The sequence below is a fragment of the Henckelia pumila genome, chromosome 3 (genome assembly GCF_033568475.1).
Source record: "Henckelia pumila isolate YLH828 chromosome 3, ASM3356847v2, whole genome shotgun sequence".
Classification (NCBI taxonomy): Eukaryota; Viridiplantae; Streptophyta; class Magnoliopsida; order Lamiales; family Gesneriaceae; genus Henckelia; species Henckelia pumila.
The window spans coordinates 159,484,978-159,512,954 of record NC_133122.1 but is presented as its reverse complement, the minus strand read 5'-3'; the positions used below and the strand labels follow the sequence as shown (position 1 = coordinate 159,512,954).

The 27,977-nt window shown below is 36.5% G+C and overlaps 1 long non-coding RNA gene across 1 annotated transcript; it reads left to right on the top strand.

Moving 5' to 3' along the window:
- The first annotated feature begins 1,096 nt into the window (after positions 1-1,096).
- On the top strand, positions 1,097-27,572 carry LOC140893622 (uncharacterized). Its single transcript, XR_012153223.1, has 3 exons — positions 1,097-1,205; positions 26,709-27,402; positions 27,496-27,572. It is a non-coding gene; the product is annotated as an uncharacterized lncRNA (long non-coding RNA).
- Positions 27,573-27,977: the final 405 nt, after the last annotated feature.

Below are 27,977 nucleotides of genomic sequence, written 5' to 3'. Positions count from 1 at the left end.
TATTGAAGATCATATGCTCTTAGTTTTTGGTTTAGCTGATGCTAATTAATTTTTTTAGTGTATCCGGTCAAATATATTTTCATATTTGCTTGGAAAATTTCACTATTTTAGATATTGATTTATGAAGTTTAGTTATCCATCGATAGGAACATAAAATATGGGAAACATCGACTGAATCCACAAGGTTAATTGTTCATCATCACCCAACTGTGATATATATATCTGATATGTTCAGACATCTACGTATTTTATAAGTCCAGTACAAATTTTCAATGTCATTATATTTAATTAGCATATAAATATTTTATGTTTGAAATACAATGGTGTAAATTCTTTGCAGTAGTTGGTGTCACAACTCTTATTTCAAGGTTACACTTTGACACTAATTTGTCAAATGATATTATTTATCATGATTTAATTTATTTATCATAGTTAATTAACATGCATATGAATAGAGAATGAGAATTTTTTGTTCCAAAAATGACTTTTCATGGCCAAACTTTTTCTTAATATTAATATTAATAAATAATCATTAGGACTAAAAAATTATAATTTACTGAAGGAAAAGATAGTCCAAATGATTTTTACGTAATATGATTATATAAATAAATTGCTATGATTTAAACTGATCATTTAAAAGAAGAAAAGAAGAAACCCTTTCTTGTCAAAGAAAAAGTTTTCGGTACATGGAAACATGATAGAAAAAATTCCAAATAAAATGCAAAACGATGGCGCATTGTAAAATAGCATTCCAAGTTTTCGGTACATGGAAACATGATAGAAAAAATTCCAAATAAAATGCAAAACGATGGCGCATTGTAAAATAGCATTCCATGCTGTTAATCCTCAACCGTAGAGGATCCGGGTCTCATAGAAATATAGTGGTATTTAAATTATATTTTTATAGAGTTTTAAAAAGATAAGATATTTAAACTTTAACTTTTAAAAATTTTATGAAAATTTTTTGATATCCAAACTTTTAATAGATTTTCATGGATTATTTTAGAGTTACTTGGTTACAAACCGTAAAACACTTGATACACTTTTATAAAAATAAAAAAGGTCATCTACTCACCCTTTGAGACTTCTGTATAATTTTTAACCCTACATATGTCTCCGTCTTTTCTTCTTCTCTCACAAAGACGTAATTTTCTCTTAAGAAAACAATACATGAGTTAAGGGTTCTCACCGCTAAATTTTCAAAGGTATGTTTTTCATGAAATTTTATTATGATAGAATATTCAAGATTATATGTGTGTGTCATATACATATTTTTAAATCTGTGGTTCTTTATTCCTCTGTTTTGAAGTCGAACATAAACACTATATATGTGTATGGATTTTTTTTTACTAGAGACGATGCTGTTTTTTTTTGGTTCAGAAAGATTATGTGTTTTATTCTTTATATTTATATATGTGTATGCATATATATGTTGAAATTTGGAATAGCAGTGATTAATCAACAGTACGAATTCTGTTAATATTGTTTCTAAATTCAATTTGATGCCAATTTAATTTCTCGGCACAAACTTCGATGTTTGATATCGAGGTGTTGAAATCATATATATATATATATGATATTACGTGGATACAAGATCTTGGATGTTCGCAGAAAATGTGTGATTAATGAGAAAATTGGTTTTTTTCCAATCTCAGTGAGATTTTGATAAGAATATTTGAAATCATGCTTTGCTATGTGGATGGATAGCCAATACGAATCATCAATTTCATCATTGATGTTTAAATCAATGTTATGAGGTAAAAATAGTGTTAATATGTCAACTTCATAAATTTTCAAATGTTATAAGTTATTTAAGGTTCAAGTAGCATAATGTGATGTTGTTTAGGGAGTGTTTTGGAGAGCTGAAGCATTTCTTAGAATCTAGCCAAAAGCTAGAAGCAAGAGAGTGATTTTTTTTTTTTTTTTTTTTGCTTCTCTTTTTTTATTTTAGAGTTTAAAATTATAAGTTGACATTTATATACTTAGGGGGGTGTATTCAATCTGGAGAATTATTGACTTTTATGGATTTTAGAAGTTTAGAGGTATTCAATCATGACTTTTATATACTCTATAGAAGTCTAGTGTTATTCAAAATGTCAATGAACTTTTAATAACTCCATGAAAATCATTGATATACAAACATTCACTACAAGAAAAAAGGCAAACGACAACGGATATAATCCGTTGTCGTATGGGTTAAAAAACCGTTGTACTTTTCAGTGTTGTCGAAAGTATATCCTACGACAACGGTTTATATCCGTTGTCTTTGAAGACATACGACAACGGTTCTGCAACAGTTTAAATCTGTTGTCTTTTGGAACTTACGACAACGGTTTTGCAACAGTTTAAATTCGTTGTCTTTTGAGACTTACGACAACAGTTTTAAACCGTTATCTTTGAGCATGTTTTTTAATAATCAGGTTGTTTACAACAGTTTTATTTGAGCAAAGACAACGGTGAAAAACTGTTGTCTTTTTTAAGATGTAAAACAAAAAAAATTAAAATTTAAAAACACTAATTAAATATTATAATCACTCGAAATTAAAAAAATCAAAAATTAAATTAATATATAATTTTTTAAACATTATAAATTATTCAAAATTAAAAATAATCGAATTCTGATTCAATGAACACTAAAAAATAAATTTATACATTAATTTCGATAAAATTGGAACACCCTTCAACAATCTCTTTTCCTGTAACTCGTTTCTTTTTCAATGTTTTCCTTTCCAACCTGATACAAGTAGAAGACAACTGTCAAACAAAGATTAAGAGATATCCAAAACATTAAATGAAAAGTACTTTCCACCTAAAGCCAAACAAAGAAAATTGATATATCTTCATGAACAAATATCCAAGATCAAATCCAAAAACCCATTAGGAATTACCCAAGTTCCAAGTCCGAGACTTGTGCAAATCATCTAAATACCCACACCAAGCAATTCGGAAAACAATCTCAACAAATCTATCGAAATTGGAGCATATGTTACTCAGTCGAACAAAAAAGAATAAAATGCGGCTACTGATGGAATAATATACTGAATAGAAAGACGGTATTTTCCACCTAAAGCCAAACAAAGAAAAATGATATATCTTCATGAACAAATATCCAAGATCAAATCCAAAAACCCATTAGGAAATTACCCAAGTTCCAAGTACGAGACTTGTGCAAATCATCTAAATACCCATACCAAGCAATTCAAAAAACAATAAACAACAAGTCTCAAATAACAACTCATGTATCATTAACAAAAATAGAAAACTATTAAAAACCTAATATTTACTTGTTTATAACAAAGGAAAAGCGGAATCATATAGCATTTTCCACTCATGCCTTATACAAAAAATAAACTATTATCTAGTAGTCCTACCTCCAAATCTAGTGATGACTCCAAGGCTGATTTTCGGCAGACCAAGTTGTGCTTTTGGTGTGGCTATGCGTGCATGGAAAACCTACAACAATGTTTCAGATGTGAAAACAATGAGATTGTACTGTCTCCAAACATGATGCAGTGGGAGTGTCACCTGAATAAGCACATCTTCAACTTAGTTGTAGTAGCCCGAACCCTAATTGAGTAATTAAAGGATTAATGCTAATTAAATAAATTGGGGATTGGACGGATCGGAAGCTCCGAAGGGACGATCGGAAGCTCCGATCGGGATCGGAAGCTCCGATGAGGATCGGAGGCACCGATGATATTACGTCATCCATGACGTGTGGCTGGATCGGAAGCTCCGATCAGGACCGGAGTCTCCGATCACCCCTATCCGGAGTCATCAAGTGATATTTTGACACGTGGCAGATCAGGATCTTCGGAAGCTCCGATGGCAGGATCGGACGTTCCGATCCAGGTTCGGACGTTCCGATCGAGGATCGGAGGCTCCGATCGTTGTCTATAAATAGAAGGCCGAGACTTCATTTCTCCTTGCCAATTCCGGATTTCCTCTCTATTTCTAGTCATATTCGAGCTGTTCTAGTCTTCTTAGGCTTGGTCCGGAGGTCGGAGAGGCGTTCGATAGTCGTAGCGGAGTTGTGCCCAAGTTCTGGAGGCATCGACATCAAAGGGCTAACGGCGGACGAAGGTATAGCTTTTGCTTCCTATAAATATTTAGGAGTATTCAATAGCTTAGTTAAGGCTTTTAGAGCACTGTAATGATAGTGGTATCATTTCGCTGTGTAGGCGGACTTTAGGCTTGGACTTAGAGCTGGTAGTGCCTACCTGGTATTTGAGGTACGAAAGTACTGTTCGAGATATCCTGACTGAGTATGCATGTATTATATGACTGCATGATTTATATGCCATGATATTATGCTGCATTCATTTGCATCTTGTTGTATCTCCTTCGAGATGTTTGTTAGTAGGGTTGTACCCTATCCTGTTAGTGGATGGACTTCCATCGATTTGGGTCCGGTGTTTCCACGGTTATCTCGGTATGGAAGCCACCTCCTGAAGCGACGGCACAGCGTGCTACATACCAGGGTCCGGTCTGTCTCTGTTATCTGATCCTTGACCTCGAGTCTATAAGGAGTTCACTTTGCATGCATGTATACTCATACTCTCGCACTGAGCGTTTTATGCTCACGTCTCATACTCTATATTTTCTGGACACCCTATTCCATGGGGCAGGTTTGCGATTGGACGAGGAGGGTGGATCCAGGAGAGGCTAGTCAGTGGTTGGCCGGCTGGAGCTTCGCTTAGGTTTTATTACTGTTGTTTGGGTTTATACAGCTATTCGATTTGGTTGTATATTATTGGATAATTACAGATTCCTTTACTTGGGATTGTATAATGTTATTGGTTTCCGCAGTTTTATTCTGATATCTGTTTTATTAAGTTAATTGCATGCATAAGTTCTGTTTAGTAGGTGATCCGGGTAAGGGTCACTACATTTATGGTATCAGAGCATGCAAAAGATTTATTGGGATTTAGTCTCATCTTGAGGTATTTTTGTAGATGTCAAATCGTGACGACCAGAGTTCTCATGGCAGTGTTGGTGGGCGTTGGGGTGATGCCGACCGGGAGCCTCGTCGAGAACGGCGTCATCGTCACCATGACGACGAGCGTTTCACTGTGCGTCGATTCTTAGCTATGGGTCCTAAGCCCTTAGTTGGAGGTGAGTCTCCGGAGGATGCGGAGAACTGGTTAGACCGCATGGAGACGACTTTTCAGACTTTCCAATGCACCGATGAGCAGAAGGTGGAGACCCTTGGCTATGTTCTGGATGGGCGTGCGCGCAGGTGGTGGAGGTTTACTTCTGCACCTTTTGTTACGGCGAGAGGAGTGGCCACCTGGGCCGAGTTTCGCACAGCTTTCCAAAAGCGGTATTTTCCTCCTGCACTCCGACAGTCGAAGGCAGGCGAGCTACTGAGTCTGCGACAGGGAACTATGTCTATCGATGAGTATCAGCAGAGGTTCTTTGATCTGATATCCTATTGCCCCGAGATTGCTGATAGCTCAGAGATGAAGTATAATCTGTTCCTTCAGGGCCTTAACCCTGAGATCCATGACCGTGTGGCGGTTGGCGACGACATGTCCTACGAGGGTTTGGTGAGCCGTTGTCACCAGGCGGAGGACAGCATTCGGCGGAACAGGTCTTTCTCTCAGTCGAGACCTGCTAGTTCTTTGGCCCCCCGTGCCCAGTCATTCAAGAAGTCCGGGTCTACTTCTTCCTCTGGTTCGGGAGGTGTTGTCCGTTTCGGTAAGAAGGACAAGTGTGATCACTGTGGGAAGAACCATCCATCCGACAAGTGCCGCAGAGCTTCTGGAGCTTGTTTCCGTTGTGGAGAGACTGGTCATATCCGGAGAGATTGTCCACTGTCTGGGGGAGGCGGTTCTGGTTCTGGTTCAGGATCGGGTTCTCAGGCCACCGTTCAGCAGAGGTCCTAGGGACAGTCTGCTGGGAGTTCTCATTTGAGGCCACGAGCTTCTGGCCAGGTGTTTGCCCTGAGACATGATCAGGCTGTGGAGGAGAATGAGAAAGTCATCGCAGGTACATTTATGCTTTATGGTATACCTGCTCTTGTACTTATTGACACTGGTGCATCTCATTCCTTCATTTCTGCACGTTTTGTTAAGAGGCATAAGTTACCATGCATTGCACTAGACGTAGTGATGTCTGTTTCTACTCCGACGGGCCAATCTGCTTTGGCTAAGCGTCTAGTGATGGGTTGCCCTTTAGAGTTCGAAGGGAACATTCTGTTAGCGAATCTCATGGTCCTGGCGATGGACGACTTTGATTGCATTCTGGGAATAGATGTGCTGACTACCTATCGAGCTTCAGTGGACTGCTATCAGAGATTAGTACGCTTTCATCCGGAAGGGAGTGAGAGTTGGTTTTTCTATGGTGAGGGAGCGCGACCCCCGATGCCTTTGGTATCAGCTTTGAGAGCCTGTCGAGCTCTAGAGTCTGGCGGGGAAGGCTACCTTATCTATGCAGTTGATTTGTCCGCTGAGAGTATTGGGATAGAGAGCATTCCTGTTGTGGATGAATTTCCAGATGTGTTTCCTGATGAGATTCCGGGTTTTTCTCCTGCTAGGGAAGTCGAGTTTGGCATAGAGTTGATGTCGGGTACTTCGCCTATTTCTAGAGCACCGTACCGTCTGGCTCCGTCAGAGATGCGTGAGTTGAAGAATCAGCTACAGGATATTTTGGACAAGGGGTACATTCGTCCTAGTGTATCTCCTTGGGGAGCTCCTGTTCTCTTTGTGAAGAAGAAGGATGGGTCGATGCGGCTGTGCATTGACTATCGGCAGCTGAATCGAGTCACTGTGAAGAACAAGTATCCGTTGCCTCGTATTGATGACTTGTTTGATCAGCTGCAGGGTACTTCTATTTACTCCAAGATTGACTTGAGATCTGGGTATCATCAGTTGAGAGTCCGTGATCAGGACGTAGCCAAGACTGCATTCCGTACTCGCTATGGGCATTACGAGTTCCTAGTGATGCCATTTGGTTTGACCAATGCGCCGGCTATATTCATGGATCTGATGAACCGTGTCTTCAGGGAGTATTTGGACAAGTTTGTCGTGGTCTTCATTGACGACATCTTGGTGTATTCGCGTAATACGGAAGAGCATGTTTCTCACTTGCGGTTGGTACTGCAGACTCTTCGAGATGAGCAGTTGTACGCCAAGCTGAGCAAGTGTGAGTTCTGGATGGATAAAGTGGTTTTTCTTGGCCATATCATATCCAGGGAGGGGATTTCTGTTGATCCAAGCAAGATTGAAGCGGTACTTAATTGGTCACGTCCGACGACGGTTGCTGAGATCCGTAGTTTTCTGGGTCTAGCAGGGTATTATCGTCGCTTCATTCTGAACTTCTCTCAGTTAGCTCGACCGTTGACGCAGCTTACCCGCAAGGGTGTGGATTTCGAGTGGTCCTCCGAGTGTGAGGAGAATTTCCGTGAGCTTCGACGGCGGTTGACTTCTGCGCCGGTGTTAGCATTACCGTCAGGATCTGGAGGGTATGTAGTTTACACAGATGCTTCTCTTCAGGGGTTAGGTTGTGTCCTGACTCAGAATGGGCATGTGATCGCATACGCTTCTAGACAGCTGAAGCTTCACGAGGACAACTACCCAGTCCATGATTTGGAGTTAGCTGCCATTGTGTTCGCTTTGAAGATCTGGCGTCATTATCTGTATGGCGAGAAATTTGAGATCTTCACCGACCATAAGAGTCTCAAGTATTTGTTCACTCAGGCAGAATTGAACATGAGACAGAGACGTTGGATGGACTTGCTTAAGGACTATGATTGCGAGATTAAGTACCATCCGGGAGCTGCTAATCTCACCGCTGATGCTTTGAGTCGCAAGGTGCGACTATCCGCACTTCAGACTTGTTCGATGTCTAGTGCGATCAGTGACTGTTGTACTTCAGGTTATACCTTCAAGCATAAGAAAGGTATGCAGAGTATCCAGATGTTTGCGATATTATCTGAGCCAGCCTTGTACTCGCGGATCCGAGATGCTCAGATGTCTGATTCGAAGACCCAGCGTTTAGCTCGTCTAGCTAACGAGGGTAGCTCGTCTGGATTTCATTATCAGTCAGATGGCTTTCTGTGTTTGTCTGGTAGGCTTGTGATTCCACAGGATGAAGAGTTGCGAGAGGAGATTTTGTCTCAGGCACATCGCACTAAGTTGAGTATTCATCCTGGGAGCAACAAAATGTACAAGGATCTACGTACTCGTTTCTGGTGGAAGGGAATGAAACGCAGTGTCTATCAGTTTGTTTCGAGATGTTTGGTGTGTCAACAGGTCAAGGCAGAGCACCGACGACCTGGAGGATTGCTTCACAGTCTGCCTATTCCTGAATGGAAATGGGAGTTTATCACTATGGACTTTGTGACCCATTTGCCGGTATCCCCGAGGAACTGTGATGCTATCTGGGTTGTGGTGGACCGACTCACCAAGTCAGCATATTTCATTGCCTATAGCCGAGAGTACTCTGTGGATCGCATGGCACGGATGTACATTCAGGAGATCGTTCGACTTCATGGAGTCCCTGTAAGCATTGTCAGCGATCGGGACCCCAGGTTTACTTCTAGATTCTGGGGGAGTGTTCAGCGTGCGATGGGTACTACTCTCAGTTTGAGTACAGCCTATCATCCGGAGACTGATGGTCAGTCAGAGCGCACTATCCGTACGTTAGAAGATATGCTTAGAGCGTGCGTCATGGATTTTGGTTCAGCCTGGCAGGATCATTTGCCGTTGATCGAGTTCGCTTACAACAACAGCTATCACACTAGTATTGGGATGGCACCTTTTGAAGCGTTGTATGGGCGACGTTGTCGTACTCCACTCTTCTGGGAAGAAGTGGGGGAGAGACATGCTGAGGGACCGGAGTTTATCCAGCAGGCGATAGACATTGTTGATCAAATCAAGAAACGGATTAAGACTGCACAGGATCGTCAGGCCAGTTATGCTAATATTAAGCGTAGGCCTTTGCAGTTCGAGGTCGGGGAGAAAGTGTTTCTGAGAGTGTCACCTTTCCGCAAGATTCTCAGATTTGGCCTTAAGGGCAAGTTGTCTCCCAGATTTATCGGTCCGTTTGAGATCTTGGAGAGTATTGGCGATTTGGCTTATCGACTAGCATTGCCACCGCATCTATCCAGTATTCACGACGTGTTCCACGTATCTCTGTTGCGACGGTATGTGGCGGATGAATCTCATATTCTGCAGCGGTCTGAGGTTCAGGTAGACAAGGATTTGACTTATGTTGAGAAACCTCTTCGTATCCTTGATTTTAAGGATAAGGTTTTACGGAACAAAGTCATTCCTTTGGTTTTAGTTCAGTGGCAGCGCCGAGGCACTGAGGAAGCTACTTGGGAGCTTGAGGACAGGATGCGTAAAGACCATCCTGAGTTGTTTTGATTTCATTCTTTAAGTTGTATTCAGTTGCAAACTCTGTAAACGTTTGATTTGAATAAAGAATGTTTCTGATTTCTGTATTTGCATTCGGTACTTAAGATCTGATTTCGAGGACGAAATATCTTAAGTGGGGGAGAATGTAGTAGCCCGAACCCTAATTGAGTAATTAAAGGATTAATGCTAATTAAATAAATTGGGGATTGGACGGATCGGAAGCTCCGAAGGGACGATCGGAAGCTCCGATGAGGATCGGAGGCACCGATGATATTACGTCATCCATGACGTATGGCTGGATCGGAAGCTCCGATCAGGACCGGAGGCTCCGATCACCCCTATCCGGAGTCATCAAGTGATATTTTGACACGTGGCAGATCAGGATCTTCGGAAGCTCCGATGGCAGGATCGGACGTTCCGATCCAGGTTCGGACGTTCCGATCGAGGATCGGAGGCTCCGATCGTTGTCTATAAATAGAAGGCCGAGACTTCATTTCTCCTTGCCAATTCCGGATTTCCTCTCTATTTCTAGTCATATTCGAGCTGTTCTAGTCTTCTTAGGCTTGGTCCGGAGGTCGGAGAGGCGTTCGATAGTCGTAGCGGAGTTGTGCCCAAGTTCTGGAGGCATCGACATCAAAGGGCTAACGACGAACGAAGGTATAGCTTTTGCTTCCTATAAATATTTAGGAGTATGCAATAGCTTAGTTAAGGCTTTTAGAGCACTGTAATGATAGTGGTATCATTTCGCTGTGTAGGCGGACTTTAGGCTTGGACTTAGAGCTGGTAGTGCCTACCTGGTATTTGAGGTACGAAAGTACTGTTCGAGATATCCTGACTGAGTATGCATGTATTATATGACTGCATGATTTATATGCCATGATATTATGCTGCATTCATTTGCATCTTGTTGTATCTCCTTCGAGATGTCTGTTAGTAGGGTTGTACCCTATCCTGTTAGTGGATGGACTTCCATCGATTTGGGTCCGGTGTTTCCACGGTTATCTCGGTATGGGAGCCACCTCCTGAAGCGACGGCACAGCGTGCTACATACCAGGGCCCGGTCTGTCTCTGTTATCTGATCCTTGACCTCGAGTCTATAGGGAGTTCACTTTGCATGCATGTATACTCATACTCTGAGGGTGGATCCAGGAGAGGCTAGTCAGTGGTTGGCCGGCTGGAGCTTCGCTTAGGTTTTATTACTGTTGTTTGGGTTTATACAGCTATCGATTTGGTTGTATATTATTGGATAATTACAGATTCCTTTACTTGGGATTGTATAATGTTATTGGTTTCCGCAGTTTTATTCTGATATCTGTTTTATTAAGTTAATTGCATGCATAAGTTCTGTTTAGTAGGTGATCCGGGTAAGGGTCACTACATTAGTTCCCAAGCATGTGTATTGATTCAATAATGTCAAACCATGAATCACAACAACACAACATCCAAAATAAACTATAAGGGTAACCACGAACCCACCAAAATAGAGTGAAAAAATGCATCAACATGCAACAAATACACAATTACTTGCATACACAAAAAAGCACCAACTCACAAAAAAAGGAAATACCTTTACTTAAATAGCAAGAATCTCGGATTCAATAACACAATTCTTCTGAGAATTTAGCCCACAAATCAAAGGATTTCCGGCTACTTTGAAAAGGAAATTCCAGCAATGAGACAAGTACAATGCAATAGATGATCAGTTACAAAAACAAAAAAATGACCTACTTAAATGTTCGAGCAGAAATATTTGTCAAAGGACCACTTAAATTATTGAAAGAAAGGTCCCTGAAAAAGTTCATAAATACAAAAGTCACTGACAAAGTAATACAAGAAACAAGTACAGTTCCTTTTGAGAATGTAGTATGAAAAATCTACCATATTCAACCACTCTGTCCAAGATGGTTCTTTGCATACTAGGGAAACAAGAATCAAACCCATAATCTCTGCTCTCCAATAGTTGCAATACTTTGCATTGGTAGGGATCCATCTGTGAGCAATAAAAGTTGATTATGGACTTGATGAATACAAACATCAGTGAAAGATACTCGGGTTTCTAGTTTACCTGTCCAGATCGTTTCTCCGGCATTAAGGTAATAGAGCTCATTGAAAAGTAGTAAAGGGTACCTAAAAAAATTCAGTTCATTCGAGAATAAACAAGAAATCAAGACAAACAAGCATATTTTCACTGAAGACTGAATTCGTTTCACTGTTACCATTCTGGAAGCCTTTCGTCTTCAAGGATTGGCCTTTTCCATTCTTCAATCTTGAGCTCCCAGTTTGTGTGTTCTGGTTGCATATCAACCACAAGCATTTAAAGAGATGTTTAAAACAAGTATATGATAACAGAGATCATTTACTATTCCAAAAAGGTCACTGTTTTAATATAACCATTTTATAATGCTACCTAATATAGCATCGCGTGCAATTCTTGCTGCAGCGTTCCCTTGGGTACCATAAAATTTTGTATAGCACCTGCCAGTTCATTGATATGCATGTTATATACAGTCATTATCTGCATGTTGGTTAGAAGATCTGAGAATATAGTCTATAGTTCTTTACTTCTTTACTTACTTGTGGTATGTTTTCCCACTGTAAAATCTTACTTCAGGACTGCCCCAAGCTAGTGAAAAAGTCACGGTGCGAGTGGATCCAGAAGGAATGGTAACAAACGTGGCTATAGCAGCTCCTATAGATGAACCTGGCTCTGAAGGCAAAGGCTTGTCATCATGTTTAAGGGCGTCAAATGACCTATGCTGTAAGTAAAGAATGAGCATTTTATGAATGTCGATATCAGATACAACATAAACAACTAAATGGATCATGGCATAAAGCATAAAGCATCAACCATGAACCAACTCACCTCTTGATCCATCTCCTTGACTTCAAGATAGAAACCTCAGCTTCAAGTCCACTACTCTCCGCTGATGGTCCGAGATCCTGTTAAACAAAGAGCCCATGGACAAAAGAAAAAACGCCAGCAATCCGTAAGTATTCATACATAAGTCTCAACCAATTATCCTCTTCAAAACTATATTTTAATACCATCCAACACAATAATAATAAGTTTGATTTGAAAATAAAAATCTTCAAAGGCAAGACAGTGCCATTGAACCAAAACCTCTCTGATAATAGAAAAATGGATTTCATGTGTTGTCAAGGCGAGCATAATGAGGTCCGCATCCAACAGCAAATTTAGCAAAGTTTGGATTAATTTACAGGAGGGAAGATTTCAAATAAAAGCTATTTTTAAAATGGATCATTCTGACATCAACAATTAGAGGTCATACCAATCCATATAGGCAGTTCCTAGTGTTTGGATCATACCCTGGAGACGATCGCTGAGCCCCTATATACGACATTATCTTGTGTTCTCCTTCACCAGGAACACCGGCATCTAATAAAATCACCTGCAAACATAAACATCGTTCACGTTGTCATGTACATGTATTAAAAAGGTAAGTTTCCATGGAAATTTTTGAGACCCGGAGATTATTGCACAAATCTCAGAAAAATAAAAACAGATGTTGTCATGAAATTTAAGCAAAAACAGAAAATTGAAGCACAAATAAAGAATATGGAGAAGAATCAGAAGGCAAAAGAGCATTGGTAAATACAACGATATAAAAATAGGAACAAGCATTTGGACCTTATCCTAGCACATTTCAATGGATTAAAACTGAAATATAGTGAATCATCAATTAAAATCAGATTTTAGTCAGCAAAAATCTCCTACCATCAGCACAAGGGCTTTCTGTTTTAGAATTCCGTTATCACGCAGAGTTGGTTCATCAGCTGCATTCAGAATTAAACAATCAAGCATTGCATTTGGAGTTGGTCCAAAGCAACTAACTTTCAAATAGAACATCTAAAAACAAATTAACACAAGAATATATTCAAATATCAACTGCGTTAGTAACAAGATCACATACATGAATATGGCAGAGATATTAGATTTGGCAGTAGGGTGTCACTTGAATATCCGAATTTCAAATTTTATGTCCACGTGGATGTTCAAGTGACATCAAGTAGTAATTATGAAGAAGTGTAGATTGGGTGATAGTTGCAGGTGGCATGGGGTTTGGGATATGGTGGAAGAAAGAGTTAGCTAGGGAGTTAGTTTGCCTCGAAAAAGAGCAGTAGTGCACGTGTAGTTCCAGTACTTAATATTCATGTCTCCAGTCAACATACAAGAAATCAAGGCATCATGTTAAGCCCACACATTTCTGTCCATTTCACATTATATATATATATATATATATATATATATAAATATAAATTACTTCATATCTTAATTAACCAACCAATTAACCTCTCATTTTCATGATATATATATATATATATAAATATATATATATATATATATATATATATATATATAAATTACTTCATATCTTAATTAACCAACCAATTAACCTCTCATTTTCATGCTACTTGATCAACATCTTGCCTAGCTATTGCACACCAAATTATGCATACCTTCAAGTTACCAGAATTATTCAGTAGAGCTACTGCAAACATACATTATATAAGAGCAGGGCCATCCCATGGTTCCATAAGAGCAGAGAAATATTCGTACAAGGACTTTCGATGAGGATTCATGTTCTTATCATTCTGCCAAGCTTCAGGAATCATCATCATTATAGCTTCAGGGAGACTTCTACCAGATCGAACAAAAATATTAGCAGTATGACACAGGCACTTCGGTTCAGCGAATTGTGAAAAAATTATTAATTGCGAGATGAACACATTAAAAGCTATTTTTAGAAGCAAATGTGGGAAGAAAATATTTTGGCAAATATACAACCTGAATCTGACGAGCTAGCATCTACAATAGGTAGAAGCTTCTTCATCTCCGTCTTTGACAAGCCAAGCTCCTTGCACTTTAAAGACCTTCACGAACTTTCATCCTACAGGAAAGAAAATAAAAATGCCAATGACTTTCTCACTCGTGTTTATTATCGAAATTCTATAAAATGCCAAATCACATCCACAAAATCAGAAAATAGTTTCTTAGATAAAATGTCATCCTTGTACACATGAATTTATATGGAAGCAGACTGACAAGTGATAAGAAAAGTAGACTTAGAAAAGCTACCATGGAAAAATCCGTGGTTTCGTACGCAACAAATAACTACACTTATCTACGTTGCAATTTGGATAACAGCACAACAACAATATCCAAGGTCTACTTTATTCCCAGTTTCGTGGCATACTTGTTCATGCTTTACATGGATTGGATATTTCCTTATTAGAGTGGCCTAAAGGATTTGAGTGCCCCTGATTTACTATAAAGTATTTTTCCCTGCCACTAAAAAAGAAACAAAAAGAAAAACTTAAACAAAGCAAAAAAAGTTTCAATGATCATTATTTCTTTATTCCTCCTCTAATATATATATTAATAAATTCGGGCATGAAAACTATATGCACTGATTTTGGATTATGAGATCATCCACGAGTGAGATCTTCACAATTTTCACACACGTACACTGTCACAAATTCAGTTCACTTTAAAAATACCTTGACAACCACAACACTGCACTTCTTTTTTTTATCAGACACAACACTGCACTTCTATCACCAGATCGACTAAAATTACACTCAAACAGACCAATAATCACTCAAAACAATGCCTTGAAGAATTGTAACTAAACGCATCCAATGGGAGGCTAAAAAAATGCACTAATAAAACTAAAGATATACAAATCATACTTAAACCCAACAAAAAGAATCAAAAATTCATTGTAAGTGCATACTGATTAAAAATTACCTAAAAGAACGAAAAAATTCCACAAAGCTCAGGCGACAATGAAAAATTCTCCGCCTCTTTCCTCACCACATCGAGCACCTAATCGATCAACTCGGCTCCCTCAGTATAATGACCCTTCGCCCAGTTGTTCCCTGTCCCAGACTGTCCGAAAACGAAGTTATTAGGTTGGAAAATCTGCTCGTATGTACCAGATCTGACGCTGTCCATGGTCCCGAGCTCCAAATCCATGAGCACGACGCTAGCATAAAGGAGGTAGGATGACCTGTTTCCGGCGATCGATCGGCGGCTAGGGCGCCGGAGCTGACTTGATCGAAGGGGAGACGGGTTGGGGCTAGGGTTTGGGTTTTCTCTTTTCTTTCCTTTTCATTCTTCCCGTGTGTAGGTGCATATAGGTTGTGCCCATATATAAATATATATATATATATATATATATATATATATATATATATATATATTATATTATATATATATATTGCCTAAAAAAATACTAAGGACAACGGTTTACAAAAAGTGTTGTCTTAGATAACATAAAGCAATGCAAAAAGACAACGGTTAAAAAAACCGTTGTCATAGAGCTCCAAAAACGCGCACATAGACAACGGTCAATTAAAACCGTTGTCGTAGGTCATACAAAACCCGCTCATAGACAACGGTTTTTTAAAACCGTTGTCTTTTACTTATAAACGACAACGGTTTTTTAAAAACCGTTGTCGTTTTTCATTAAAATACGGCCAACGACAACGGTTTTTGTGAAAACCGTTGTTAAAGACCAAAAGACAACAGTTTGTGTATAAAACCGTTGTCTTTTTAGTGTGGTTAATTCACATATTTGTTGTAGTGATTAATGCTTAAGGTACAACTATATTTTGTAAAAAAAAGTATTTGGTATAACCCAAAGATTTGGATGGATTTCTAAAATAATAAAACTCATAATTTCCTTTTCTTTCTCACATTTCCTCACTCCTCACTATCTCACTCATCTCTATCTCACTCTCTCCCATATTCAAAATGAATCTCCTCTCTATCTCACTCTTTCCCATATTCAAAATGAATTATATATTCGTTCTCTTCCTAAAATTAAAATAAAAAATAGTATTTAAATATTTGAAAATTTTAAAATATTTTGTGTTTTTTAAATTATGATTTATACCAATAATTATAATATTTAATGATAATAATATAGGATTCAAAAAATTATAATATAATTTAATTCAAATATTTGAATAGTGGATAACAGACATGATAAAAAATAAAAATTGACAAATAATTTTTTATGATATAATTGATAAAATAATTTATAATTTATCATATGTTTTTTTAAAAAAAAACTTTACACAATCGCAAATTTTTTAGTTTATAATTTTTTTACGTTAATATATATATATATATTTAAAATAAATGAAATCCATTTTCATCAATAAATTAAAAAAATATTTCAAATAAATTTATTATTTATGTCAAATAATTATTATTTCAAAGGGAAAAAAAAGAAAAATAATAAGATATATTAAAGATACATGAAAAGTTTACAAATCTCTATAAAAGTCCTTCAAAAGTCTACAAAGAATCCATGCAAATCTGTTTGTAAATTCGTGAGATTCTATAAAAGTCAATAAAAATTCATCAACTCCACAAAAGTCTATCATTTTAAAAAGTTACTGAAAGTCATTAAAACTCTGGATTGAATACACCCCCCTTAAAATATTATCATAATACATATTTATATACTCTTGATTAATTTGACCTCATTTTCTCTCCTTTTGAATTTTTAATAGTTGCTAATAAAATTTATAAAATTTCAATCATATTTTATTACAAGTATTTTTTTTAAATAATATTTTTTCATTTCATAATTTTCATTTTCAGAATTTTTTATACAATTTTTTTTCATTTTTTATATTTTATTTTTATCAATCTTATATATTTTTTCAAGCATTCATATTATAAAAAAATAAATTAATTTTGATACAATATTCATAATATAATACAAATACAAATTATATAAATAATTTTTTTATGGTGTGATTATCAAAATTTAAATAATTAAAAGAAATCAATTTTATATATATTTTAAGGGTATGATTGTCATTTAACTAAAAATTAAGCTTGAAAACAATTATTCTTCAAACACTCAAACTTTAGCTTGTATTAGGCTATTAGCTTTAAACTTATATTTTCAAATACTCCCTACTTTAGCTTATCACACCAACTTCAAAATAATCTCTAGAAAAATCATTTTTAAATAAGTAAAAGCTATCCAAAACACTCCCTTGGTCTACTTTTCCTTCTTGAGTTGTGCCTTGAGCTCCATTCACTAATTAGACTAGATTGTGAATTAAGCCAATTTGCATCATAAATTCGGGATAAAACCCAAATACGTCCTTAAAGTTTTCTAAATTTCCCAAAAATATACTAACACTTTATTCGTTCCTAATTATGTCCCTTATTTAACAAATAGTTTCCTTAATATGTCCCTCAAACTAAAAATTGCCTATAATACCCTTATTCTAACAATTATAATTAATATTTCCTCTGGGCTCAAAAAATGGTATCAGAGCCTAGGTAATTTTATTCAGACTTTATATTATTCATTAAATCATACTTTTCTTTGTTGAGGAAGATATTTTCAACAAACCATGGATTCAAACGAGAGTTTGAACCAGAAGGATTTCATTTATATGAAATCCCATAAACAAGTGAATCTATTTAAAATAGATTCTTTACAACAGAACTTAAAGAGACTTAGGTATTTTATACTCTCTGAAGAGATTAAGAAATATGATTTCTAATTCTCAATTTCTAGAGATCACAACAGATTCCTCTAAACTCTCCGGAGATCTTAGAGAAATTCAAAAGACGGTACAATATTACAGTAATCAGCTGTATGAAATACCTCGACAGATTGGAGAAATCCTTAAAAAACAAGAAGAAATTCTTGTAACTCTAAAGGATCTTCAAACTAAAATTATAAATCTAGAACATACTTCTGGTTCTAGAAAGGGAAATACAGGAGGAAGGTTACCACTCTCGTTTGGTACCGAACCTCTGTTACATCAGAAAGGTAAAACCAAAATGGTTCAAAAACCTTTAACTGATGGTGAATTGATGATTAATCTTATAAAGACAGTATCAGAGAAAAACACTATCTGATGACTACTTTAGAAAGATTAAATCTCGAAGATCTACAAGATCTTGCGGATTCTTTTTCGAATCTTAAAGTAGTAGATCTAAAAATGAATTCTCCTGAGGGTGAACAACCCATAGGGAATACCCCGAGATATGTGGTTAAAATAGAAGAACCACATAGTGAGTTCCATGTTGGAGAAAATTCACATCCAGCAGGAACCAGATCAAGAAGGAGTAATATACCAATACATCAAACTCCTTATGGAAAAACCGTTTTAGACCCGATACATCTTTATGGGGTTATGTTAAACCTGGATGTTTTGGACTTCAAAAACAGAGAAGATCTCATAGATGATTGGACATCAACCATGAAAATAGCTGCAAAAACTTTAGATCTCAATAAAGAAGGATTTATCAAACTTCTGGAAATGAGTCTAATGGGATCTGTCAAGATAGCTTGGGAAATGACCATGCTAGAAACCAAGGAATCAATCTTAGCAGGAGAATCACTTAGCGAGATTGGAGGAAGAATGACCACCCTTTTTAAAGCACAATTCATAGGAGTAGACTATTTCAATAATCAAGATACAGAGAAAAAGAGAAGATATACTCAAGCTCTGTATAGCCTCGAGTTACATGATAACTGTTTAGTTGATGAATATATTATGTTATTCACCAAATACAGATGGAAATCGGGAGTTGAAGAAAATGTAGCCATTCAGCTATTTTTCGCAAAAATGCCAAGCCCCTGGAGAGAAATGCTGATAAAAGAATACGTTCCAGGTAATCTTGATACTTTGGCAAGACGCGCCTCTTTTTTGAAAGGAAAATTGGCGGAATGGTGTCATATGGCAGCATTACAGAAGAACTACAAGAAAATAAGGGGTATTAACAAGAATAATCCTCTATGTTGTAGAGAAAATGATCTCCCTACGGTTATAGGGAATAAATCACAGGGATTTAAAAGGAAAAAATTCAGAAATAATCCCTACAATAAAAGAATGAAAAGTTCTTGGAAACCAAGAACATTTTGGTCCAAACAAAAGGCCAGATCTTATAGATCAGGTAGAAGAAGTGAACCTACAAGAACATCCACAACAACAAACTCATCACAAGGCAGGGGAAAAACACCATCTAGAAGAACTTTCAGAAGAACTCATACGAGAGCAAGTGAAAGTTTCAAGGATTGAAACTACTGGACATGTGGAGCAAGATGGCATATATCTACAAACTGTCCAGAAAACGAGAAAAAGGGAGTTAAACTCTTTGAAGCAACACCAGATATGGATGATGCGGTATTCTTTCAAGATCTAGTCCAAGTATATCAATTTGAAGATATCCCCTCAGATGAAAGTATATACAAAGAAGAGATATTGTTTAGCCAAGATGAATCTGAAGATGAATCAGAATCAGAATAAAGAAGAAGTGTTTCGACACGAAACACAAGAGAGTTTGGCTGGATTTTTTAGTCAAACTACGATATCTCATAATATGGTCCAAAAGATTATGAGAGAAAATCCAACATTACAGAAGTACCAAGGATTTTCGACAGGACAAGTAGAGAGGGTCTTAGGCAACCTAGGGCTAAGACAAAGAAGACATCATTTGATTTACAAAGTATCCAGAAGGGAAATGACAATCCCGATGGAGTTAACAAATAATCAAATAGAGATGCAGTTAATTCCTTTTGAAGAAGTAAGAGAGGAATTGCAAAAGCTGAAAAGTAAGGTAGCAAGAACGATGTCTTGGATTCATATTGGAGCAATCCAAATAATGATCAAGGCAACTTTTAAAGAAGGAATAGATTCACCCATAGATATCGTAGTATGTGATAAAAGAATGGGGAATATCCAAGATGCTGTTCTGGGTACGATCTTAGGAAATCTATGTGCAGGAAAAATTGTAGGTGTTATTTATCCAAGAATAGCCTACAATTTAGCTGACAGAGACTTTAGTCGAGCCTTGACGTTGCATCAAAACTTCAAGGAAAAAAGATTAATGAAGGAAGGTAATAGACCATATTCTATTACTTATCAAATTTCATATGCTCTTTCTAATACGCACCATTATGAATTATTTATTAGAAATGAGTTTATTGAAATTCCAAAAATCTTTGGAAAAGTTGCTCAAGCAATATACCCGGAAAGAATCGAGTTTCCTTTAATTCAGGAAACAAACATTCAAATACAAGATAAACCGGTTCTATACAGAGATCTAAAAATAGAACCCCGAAAGTTATCTTTCCAAGGTGACCCAATGACAAGTCGAAGGTGGGAAAAATATCCTATTCAGGAAATTCCACCAGAAGAAAAGGAGTTTTCAATAATAGAAAAACTTAGATCTCCAGAAGGATGAAAAGAAGTCAAAATAGTATTCGAAATTACAAGTCACAGGAACCAATTTCCTTGTAACTCGATTTACTATTTAGAGCAGCAGGTAACAGGAACTTACCAAGGATTAATAAATATTGGAGAATTGGAAGTTCAGATCTGTGGAATTCCAGGAAAAAAAGTGGATCAGCTCATTCTTGGCCTAGAGTTTCTGGAGGACCATAAACCATGGAAACGCATTGAAAAGGAATATAGTTTATGGCAAAAGAAAAGACTTGGAGGATTCAATAAGAATTCTACGAGATGGAAAACCAAGAGAATTGGATAAGGAACAATCCCTTAATCAGATTCGAAAACTCTGTTTACAAACAGAGTAAGAATCAATTGTTGAAATTAGTAAGTCATGAACATGATTTACTAGAACGCATTGAAGAAGTAGAAATGAGTAACCATACTCTACCTTCTGAGGCCTTAGGAAAACTAAAAGTAAATAGTTTTAATCGGATTACTGAGTTACAACACAGTCTGTTAAAAATGGCGGGGCCATTTAGTAATCCCTTTAAAAAATGACAACAAGTCCTTTCTCCATATACATTCCAATAGGGATGTTGTATGAACAATATAAGGCTGAATATTTTGTAGCTTATATTGACTCGGGAGCAGGAATTTGTACAGCAAAAAGAGGAGTCTTCCCTGAAGAATGTGAAGAAGAATTGCCAAAAATTTCTGGACGAGATTTCTCTCGAAGAATTTTAATTCTTTGCAAAGGAATAAAACAAGCAGAGATCCTTATAGGAGGAGCAAGTCAAACACCTTGGTACAAGGTAAAGACACCACCAATCTATTTCCATGATACATGAGCTGATATCCTGTTAGAAAATAACTTCTTACAAATGTTTAAGAAGTACACACAAGACAATGAGTCAAGAAGACTTATGTTCACTACAATTTGTGATCATAAAATTATCGTTCAACGACTCAAGGTTGCTTTTTATCGACAAATACCGATAATATTTCGCAGCCAGCGTGTTGACAAAGGACAACTTTTTCACCCAAAAATGAAAGATCCAAGAAGGTTTGGAGAAACCATGTTGAAAATAACAACAGAACAAGAACTCCAAACAGAGGATATGGAGCTTCTCAAAGTAACTCTAAATCACAAAGATATAGAGTTAGAAAATAAAGTATCCCTTGAAGATGTCAAAAAGAGGCTCAAAGAAAGTTACAATGAGCATCCTTTGGCATGGTGGGATAGAAATCAACTCAAAGCCAGTCTTACTCTAAAGGAAGGCAAAGAGTATGAATTCGTCAGATATAAGCCTATCCCAATGAACATAACAGATCAAAGGGATATGAGAATGATTATCAAGGAACATTTGGACCTTGGTCTAATCAAAAAAGGAGTTTCACCATATAGCAGCCCAGGTTTTCTGGTCAGAAATCATGGTGAAATAAAAAGAGGAAAACCCAGGTTAGTTATTAACTACCAAGGTATTAATAAAATCCTGGAATTTGATGGGTACTTCATACCCAGTAGAGAACATCTAATTAGCTGTGTACGAAATGCTAGAGTGTTCTCAAAATTTGATTGTAAGTCTGGATTTTACCAGATTCGAATGGAAGAAGGCAGTAAGAAATTCACAGCCTTCTCTACACCACAAGGACATTATATTTGGGAAGTTATGCCTATGGGATTGGCTAATGCACCCCAAATATTTTAAAAAATAATGGATAATATTTTTAAAGATTATTTCAACTTCATATTTGTTTATATTGATGATATTCTTATAGCATCAAAAAACATAGATGAACATATTAAACATTTAGAGATTTTCTCTAAAATTTATACACAAGAAGGACTGGTTTTATCTGAAAAGAAAGCAGTCATAGCAACAAGGAAAATTGAATTCCTTGGAATTGAGATTGATGAAACTGGAATAATTCTACAACCTCATATTATGGTAATGGTAAAGAATTTTCTAGATAAACTCAAAGATGTAAAACAACTCCAAAGTTTTCTAGGAGTAGTTAATTTTGCAGGGATGTTCATAAAAAATCTGGCAATGTATAGAAAGGTGTTTAGTCCTTTGTTAAAAAAAGATGCAAGGTTTATATGGACCGATGAACATACTAAAGGGGTGAACCAATTAAAGGAGATATGTAAGAATCTCCCAAAAATGGCTATACCCGTGGATGAAGATGATCTGGTGTTATTTACAGATGCCAGTGATGAATGGTGGGCAGTAGTTCTTACTAAGATCACTCCGGATGGAGAAATACCATGCAGATACTGTAGCGGTCTTTTTTTCAGAATCTGAGGCTATCAGATGACAAATCAACGAAAAGGAATTTTATGCAGTTAAAAGGGCTTTCGAAAAATGGCCATTATTTTTACTTGCTAAAAAATTCACTTTGAAGGTTGATAACACTCAGGTAAAAGCTTTCTTAAGGAATAAGATTGAATCTAAACCTGAGAAGGCTAGGTTATTAAGATGGCAAGCTTTATGTCAAAATTATATTTTTGATATTGTTATTATTAAATCTCATGAAAATATTCTTGCAGATTTATTAACAAGAGATGGAAGGCAGTGACGTAGATTCCATCATGAAAATGCAGAGGCATCTCAGGGAACACCTTGGGTTGCTTCAAACCGAGTTCAACCAGCTTGTCATAAGTGCCGATATGGCAGGCATGTTACAACAAGCTGATCGGATCAAAGTATCCAATCGAATCACACGATGTATGCAAGCTCAAACTCAACTATGGGCTGCTATTCAAGGGCCAATTATGCGTGCCATAGAAAAACCACTGGTTTCTCAAAAACAAGAAATACAGCCACCGGTTGTAAAACAATATGTTGAGGATTCTAATACTCAAGAAACAAGCTCTAATCTATCATCAGCTTTTGATGATCTAGATAAAACAACAATTGATGAGGATAACTCATCAAGTCAACCCTCCGCCTCTGGGGTAAAAGAGGAAGAGATCAATCTTAGGCCCCACACTGACAAGGGCAAATCTAAGATTGATACTAACCCAGCTGTAATTTCTCCATTTCAGGTTTATCAACAAAGATGAGAGAAATTAAGTACAAGAAGTGAAATCAACCCGATCACTTGCAGGGTTGATGTTACAGGAATATATCCAAGGGTTTGGCTAAAAAACAATGTCAATCCTAAGGATGTAAAGCTATGGTATGAATTTGGGGCTCTAGCCTCAGTTTATACAATTTCACCAGGCTTCCAAGAAATATCACAACTACCAAAATGGATTCAGGAAGCAGTCCAAGAAACATGGGCAAATAATGATCATTTGTCCAGAGGATATGTGCTCGAGTTATACTTCTTTAGTGCTGCTCCAGAACCAACAGGGAAAGGATCACACGAGCCCTTTAATTTCATCAAGCTAAGGAGACCTGACATGAATAATCAAAGATTTATCAAGGATCCTATATCTGAAGAAATACCATTGGTGTCCACCTTTGGAGAAAATGAAATTTCAACCAGAAGGGCATGGGATATTTGGGTTTGTCTCACCGAGATGGATAAGATCAAGTTTTTGTTCAAATTTTATCAAAATTCTATGAACGGATCATTCCTGTTAAACACAATGACAGGAAAAACTACGGCTTTTGCGGAAGAACTCTTCGAAAAGAAGAGGAACTTTTTGTGGAACAACAAGCTGCCGAGAAGTAAAGAAACTCGCCGAAAATTTTGTAACATGGCTCATATCGGAAGATGGTCAGAGAATATCTGCCCAAAATGTCCAAACCAGAAAGAGCCAGAATTTGGAAAAACCTTCAAACCCCAAACGGATCGAAAAGATTTTTCCGAGACAAGCAAAGGTGGACAGGGACCACCAAAACCGCGTTTTCCCAGGGGCCCACTGCAAAAGCAAAAGATGACCCTACAACAATAAAGAAGGCATGTGAGGAGAATACATCCAAAAGAAAAAGTCAAGCATGTGACTCCTCCACTAGTAAAAGATGCCATCGGGCATGTGACTCCCACTAGCAAAATATGCCATCAATAATGGCATAAAGAATTCAAGACAGCTGTAAGATTCCCTGAAGTTTCTCGGTGAAATGAGTGGAACTTCGTCTATAAATACAGGATTTTAAAGAAGCTGAATGCATCAATCATTTCCTTCAGTTTTCTTACAAATAAAAAATTGTAATATTTCTCTTTCTATTGTATTAAGTTTTACTTTTATGTATTTCAAGAACAAGGCTACTATGAGTAGCTGAACAAGTTATCTCCTCCTCTTCAAAGGAGGTTGATTTATGTAATAATATGTTGTCTGAATAAATTTCCGAAGCTCTTCTCTATCATGTTATTTTATTTAAAAAATTAAGCTTTTACTATACGCCCTAAGGTAGGAAACGAAATAGGGCTGTGCTAGCTGCTGCTGAAGGAGTCTATGTCAGGAACTATCGGTTGCGATCGCGTGGTTTGGTTGTGAGGAACAACCTGTAAAACCCGATGGACATAACCCGGCAACAGTGTGGTCAAAGAGGTATTCTGCTTGCCCACAGGGGCATAGGCAAGTTGGTAAGGCCTGAGGTGACGTGGGAAAAAATTCCCCAGCGTTGCGGGTTCGATCCTCGTGTGGAGCATATTCCTCATTGAAATATTTGGGGGTATGCTCTGGGGTTGGACCATGTTGTTCCCTCCCTCAGGTCCCTACCTACTCGTGCACATCCCTCGATTTAACCCTCACATGAGCCAATGGGCCTCTGACCCATGTGGGATGGGGTCCCCTTCGGGGTCAACCCTTTTGAAAAGAGGTATTCTGCTTTAATTTACTGACGGAATCATGATGAGATTAAGCCTTTAAATTTTAAATAGGGAAATAAAGGGTAGAATGGGCATTATTTAGTTTTAAGGACAAATTCAAGAAACTATTTAATGAATCAGAGATATATTTGGAACATGAAAATTGAAAGGGATATAATACGAAAAATGGAAAAGATACAGGGATATATTTAGGAATTGTCCCCATAAATTCCATGGAACCTGTTTAGATATGCGTTAATCATTTTGCATTCATAAAAAATATGACAAAATATGTGTAATGCCATGATTTTGAATGGTACGTGATTGTAGGTTTATTGCGTACTACTTTTCTAGATTCTTGAGCATGCTTTAAATTTAATTTTACTGTAGTTTGGGTTGGTCTTTTTTTTTAAAAAAAAATAATTTATTTATTGGATTTTATGCTCCATATCTCTAATTCCTTACTTGATTGATAAGTACATATTAAAAAATATTGTTGTGTAGTCATTTGTAATTTGAGACACTATTGTTATGCTTGATAAGTTTTGGAATTCTGATGTACACAAATTTTCACTTCCTTTTCTCAATCTACACACACACACACACACACACACACACACACACATATATATATATATATATATATAAGCAAAGTTTTCTGCTATTTTAATATTTTTTTCTCCAAAACATACTTACTATAAATGGGAATGATGGATGATGGTGATTAAACTATAGATAATGTTTTGGTTCAAAAAAAAAATAATAATAATATAGTGATTAAGGCTATATATAGATAATGTTTTCGGTTCAAATAATGATAATAATAATAATAATAATAATAATAATAATAATAATAATATACCAATTTTCTGTTAAAAATTTTAAATTTGATCGGATTTTACAACGTTTTTTTAATTTCAATTGACTTTTTTATCCATATTAGCTGTAAAATTTAATTTTGATTAACTTTTTGTGTCCATATATATGTAATAATTTTCATAAATGCTACACACACAGAAAGATATATATGATAATTTCTCAAAATAATAATAATAATATAATAACATTTCGGTTCAAAATTTGAAATTTGATCGGATTTTATCAATGTTTTTTTTAATTTCAATTGATCTTTTGTGTCCATATATCTGAATTTAATTTTGATTAACTTTTTGTGTCATATATATGTGATAGTTTTCATAAATGATATATATTATCTTTTGATTTTTGGTTCAAAATTTAAAATTTTATCGGAGTTTATCATTTATTTTAAATTTCAATTGATTTTTGTGTCCATAGATATGTGAAATTTAATTTCGATTAACATTTTTGTGTCCATATTGCCAGGATCGGTTTGGAGGAGGTAAACTGCTTGAGAGACTGACTTTCTCAAGATACTGTAGCAGGTGATCTCCAAAACACTTAATTAGGTTCAGTTGAGGTTGGTTAACTGAATCCTTTTCTCCTCGCTTGTCGATGTTAATTTGCAAACAAATTTGTTGTGCGGAATAATGCAAACTAACAGATTGAATTCGTGAATTAATGGACTGATGGAAATAGTGAGTGCGAGAGATAAAATGAAATAATGACACAGTGAGATGTTTATGGATGTTCAGAGATTTCAAAGACTCCTATGTCACCCCTTCTTTTACCTCCAAAGGATTCACTCTAGAAGACTTTGACTATTAGAATCAACTTGCAACATCTCACTCCAAGACTAGGACTTACACACACTAACTATCCCAAAACTCTTAGATACACTCAAGAACACAGTTCACGATTGCTTTTTGTTACAATGAGGTTTGCAGCACCTCAACTGATCACACTGATACAATACTTGTTATGACACAACACTTAGCAGTGGTTGATCTTCAATACACAGAGACATGCTTGTGTTCTTTGACTCTCAGATGATAGGCTTCAAGATACTTGCTTCTCGATTTAGTGTTTCAACTGAAGGAGTTCAGTTTACCTCTGATAACTTGAGTATGTGTGCGAGAATTCTTTCAAGAGCCAAATGGTTTGAAGTGTCCCAAACAAGGTTATTTATACTCGGCGGGCAACAGTTCATTTGAATTCAAATCAATGTCGTTAACTTGTCTTTTTCACAGACATTTTGTATCTTTTCTTTCAGTGCTTTGTCTTGTACGAAGAAGTTTATCCACAAGAGATCAGTTGATTTAGTTTAGCTTGCTTAAACTTTGATCAGTTCAAGGCATCAGTTGAATTTGAAGGCCATTGATTCAGTTTAGCTCCGTAAACTGAATCTTGTTAACTTCATAATTTCAGTTGAACTCTGCTCTACTGCTTCGATAGTTGAGTGAAACTGATTCTTCATTGTGTGCAATTTATCTTCTTTATTCTTGGATAAGCTAATGGTCAATAGTCAACTCAGTTGATCTCTTTTAGCTCTAGAGATTTTTTACTAGTCTATGTTTGTATCTAGTCATGATCAGTTGAACTGGGATTATTTGCTCAGTTTTGTCAATATTAAAACTTCGTAATCCCTAACACACATACACACACACACACACACACACACACATATATATATATATATATATATATATATATATATATATATATATATATATATATATATATATATCTATATAT